The sequence below is a fragment of the Parasteatoda tepidariorum genome, chromosome 8 (genome assembly GCF_043381705.1).
Source record: "Parasteatoda tepidariorum isolate YZ-2023 chromosome 8, CAS_Ptep_4.0, whole genome shotgun sequence".
NCBI classification, from domain to species: domain Eukaryota; kingdom Metazoa; phylum Arthropoda; class Arachnida; order Araneae; family Theridiidae; genus Parasteatoda; species Parasteatoda tepidariorum.
The window spans coordinates 1207852-1211946 of NC_092211.1; the positions used below are offsets into that span (position 1 = coordinate 1207852).

The 4095-nt window shown below is 27.6% G+C and overlaps 1 long non-coding RNA gene across 1 annotated transcript in view; it reads right to left on the reverse strand.

The window, feature by feature from the left end:
- Window positions 1-2618, reverse strand: part of LOC139426260 (uncharacterized) — a 6710-nt gene extending 4092 nt beyond the window's left edge. The window contains exon 1 of the long non-coding RNA XR_011637505.1: window positions 482-2618. This is a non-coding gene — a long non-coding RNA (uncharacterized lncRNA). The remainder of the gene's footprint in view (window positions 1-481) is intronic.
- Window positions 2619-4095: the final 1477 nt, after the last annotated feature.

A 4095-nucleotide genomic window follows, 5' to 3' on the forward strand; every position in this document is an offset into this window, starting at 1 on the left:
AATTGTTTGTACGTTTTTTTTCCCTCCACTCCCTGTAAGCAAGTGGATTTTTAAAGTCAGTCAAATCGGAAGATCAATTCCAGTGCAATTAATAATAAAATTTATTTCACATGAATAGTAATAATTGATAGAAGTTACGCGGACAACCTTCAAAACAAATAAAACGTAAGAAAATTTAGAAAAAAAATAAACTTCAATTTTTTCTTACTTTACTTTTTAAAACTTTTCTATAATATTTTTTCCTTAAAAAAAGAAAAAAAATATGCCGTTATTTGGTGATTACGTAGATAACTATAAATTAAGCAGCTTTCCACATTTTGGAGCAATTTGTAGGATTTTGCACTTGATATAAAAGAAGGTAAGTGTTACTAAAAATTATCTATAGAACATTTCTCAATTTCATACTCTCAACAATTTGAGACGAAGAAATAATAGTTTAACAAGCAGAGAATAAATTAAATAGAAAAATAATAACACTTACTCGACCAATGAATACGGCAAATATCCACCACTTTCTATTGATATGCACTCTGTCTTTCCAAATTTGATTAATGGAATAAGAGTTTCAACGTTTTCATATATTAAGCTTTTGAATAAATGGTAAGATCTGCTGTCTACTTTTTTCCGAAATACCAATATATCTACTTTAAGTTTGTTTGCTGCTCTAAATATATCTTCTAACAATAAAACATCGAAATGTGATCCACGTGTGATAAACAATCTGAAAAGTTCGAGAAATGCACTCTGGTGAACGCGAAATTTAGATGAAAGCTTTAAAAGTTCTTTAATTTTCATATTAACAGGAAGACTACCTAAAACATGGAAGACTACCTAAACAGTAGCGGTTGCTCCTGAGCCTTAAGTATCTCAAATCTGTTCCTCACCACAGTGGCATACGTGGTGTTTATGTTGGTCTTTGATTTTGTCATAGATCTGGTCCGACTTCGTCAGTCCAGAAGAGGATAAGCAACAACAGCATACTACGATAGGTACTCTGTCCGCCACAAAGTCTGCGGCAGTCTGGTGCTATGGAAACAAGAAGAGAGCACTTTAGGGAGGGTGGCTTCGATGAAGAGGTCTCCTTTTCTTTCGCCTTCGATGATAGCTTGTATGGGGAGTATACCAGATTGGCTGACTCAGCCACCAGTAGGAGACTTATTTAATCTGATTCAAGAACTTTTTTAAGATTCGCATGAATATTTCTTTCTTACTTAAAATAATTCTCTCTATTCAATCAGTTGTTATTTTTTAAATACAAAGGAAGAAAAGTGAACAAATTCTGACATTAAGGGTAGTACAGGTTTTTTTAATATTACTTTTTAATTTTACGATACTTATTATGAATGTCCATTGATTGTTAGATGGTTTAATTTCTAAACTTGCACATTTTTTAAAGCAGTTAATTTCTTTTATTACATGAATTTTCTGGAAAAAGTGAAGAGCTTAAACTTAATAACTCTGATTTTAAAAGGAGATAAAACTTTTGCTGAAAATAAAAATAGTTCACGTTATCTGTGCCGGAGAAATATTAAATATCTTTGTTTTGATTATTAATTTTTAAATATTTTTTTTTTTGAAACTGAAAGCAAGTTACCGCAACTAGGATGAAATCTAAAACTATCAACGATGATTTTTATCAGCACCCATCAAACCATCTGAAATTATCTGAAGTTTTTTTTGCTTAAATTACGTTTTCTTATTCATATTTTATTGTAACCCGTACAGTTTTTTTTTCACTATTTATTAAAAACAGTTTTTATTAGCAAATTTATTTTTTTCTCAATAACCAATTTACTATGTATGATAAATTTATAGATGAGTTATTTATTAATAAAACATTGAGCTGCTTTAAACAATTTTATACAATTTCCATACATATTCTATTTATCAATCGTTATTCATAGAAATAACAATTTCAATTTGTCATTGTATTTGGACAAATGGCATCGATGAAAATCAGAAGAGAGCTGAAACATAAAAAGGAACAATTTATTCAAGCTATTAAATTTAATAATTAATGAAAGAATTCCTGAAATTTTGAAAATGTTCGTTACTAATGCTTCTTTTGTAAAAACACGGTATCTCTTTTAAAACCATTTGAAGGCCAGGGAAAACATCAAAGGGGTTTTTCTTCAAAAGGTCTGAACATGTGTGAAAATAAATATTCATTCTCCAAACAGGAGTTTGACATTTATGAATAGTACAATAAGAAGGATACTCTTTATTATGAATTGCAGGGTGCTTGTAAGCCTTAGTCCCTCTGTTACTGACCACTGATGAGAAATGTGTCATCTCTTTTGTAAGTTCCATGAGAAAATCTTATTTTCACTAGAAATATATTCTTTTTGGTGCCCTGAGTCTATGCCCCTTTTTACCCATTCTTTTCACTGACTTTTACACTAACATTAATGACAGGAATAAGCAGGGACAACAACAAAAAAATTGATTGCTTAAACATTTTGTTGCAACAGCTCTTTCAATAATTTCTCTTGTTACAAAAATATGAAGGCTCCTTTTGTTGGGAAGGGGTTTCAAGGAGTCAAGAAAAGTTTGATGAATGTGAATTATGCAAAATTAATTGTGAATTATGCAAAATGAATTGTGAAAAAAATATTGCAAATCAGCAATTTTAAATATATTATCTGTCATTGGATAGTTAATATATTATCCGCCAAAGCTCGTTAACTTATTTTTATTTTATTTCCTTACTAATTTCAATTTAAAAATCTTTCAAATGTCTCTTTTATTTCAATACATAAAATAAAACACTAGCAAATTTTGTTTATTAAATATAAAGGAATTTGGAACTAATATTTTCAGATTCAGAGAGAGAAAAAGAATTAAATTTTAGGTTCGGTATTAAATTATTATTATTATTATTTTTAAACAATCGCCACTTTGCTGTTTTCTGTTTCTTATTAAAGTATAGTATTGTTTGTCCAAATTACTATAGTAGTTTCTTAATTATGACTAATAGTTTATAGTATTTTTGTGTCCGTTTTTGTTTGTTAGGATGTTGAATAACTGTAAAATTTAGGTTTCGCATGTAATTATTAATACGATATCAGCCATTTGTCGAAAATATTCATTTTATAAAATTAACTTGGGATTTCTTTTTTAAAAATGACCTTAAAAAATTCTCAAAATTTTAGAAAATGTAATGAGCCTTTTTATTCTAAATTAATTATGATAAACTAGTTTATTAAATTTATATTTTATCTTCACAGTAAATATATTATACAAAATATCATTTAAAATTTACTTTATTGGAAAAAGAAAAAAAAGCTTTTAATTTCTTTTTTTAAATCCATTTCANTATAGGTGCCTACATATATATATATATATATATATATTGCTTTTTAATGAGTTATTGCGTATAGATTTTTCTGTAACTATTGTTAACATTATTGGAAACATAATTTTTTTTTTTAATTATTGTTCATGTGTTCCTTGAAAATATATATCTGCTGATCTTAAATTATGTAACAGTTCTTTCTTTCTTTTTTTTTTTTTTTTTTTTTTTTTTTTTTTTTTTTTTTTTTTTTTTTTTTTGTTATGCAAGTTTGTATAATCTTTTCGTAGTTTTGGATAAGAGCAGTCAAAACGTAAAAATAGTGATTACTAATTTATTATGTTTGCCATTATAAATTTTACAAGTGTTTTATTCTTTAAAATAATTATTTCTTAAACTAGAGGGCTCCGCCCCCTGCTCGCTGACGCTCGCCAACCCCCGGAGAATTGCTTCGCAATTCTTGCTTGGTTTGCTTCGCAAAACCAAGAATGCTTTGATTTCATATATTTCAATATTAAACTGAATATTAACTGTTATCATCGAAAAGAATTAATTTTCTTAAATGCAGAATAAGCAGTGTGTCAATATCAATGTCACTTTTTTTCGTTGACTACAGTTCCTTCTATGTCCTATTTGTTCTCTAAATGAGCCAAAATTGTCAGAAATTAACATCAATGTGCAGATATAATCTTAATATGAAACTTGTTTAAAAAAAATGATAATCACAATAATACAGACTTTGTCCCAAAGAAATGAATATATTTTTAACACATTTAATTCAATATATATATATATATATATAT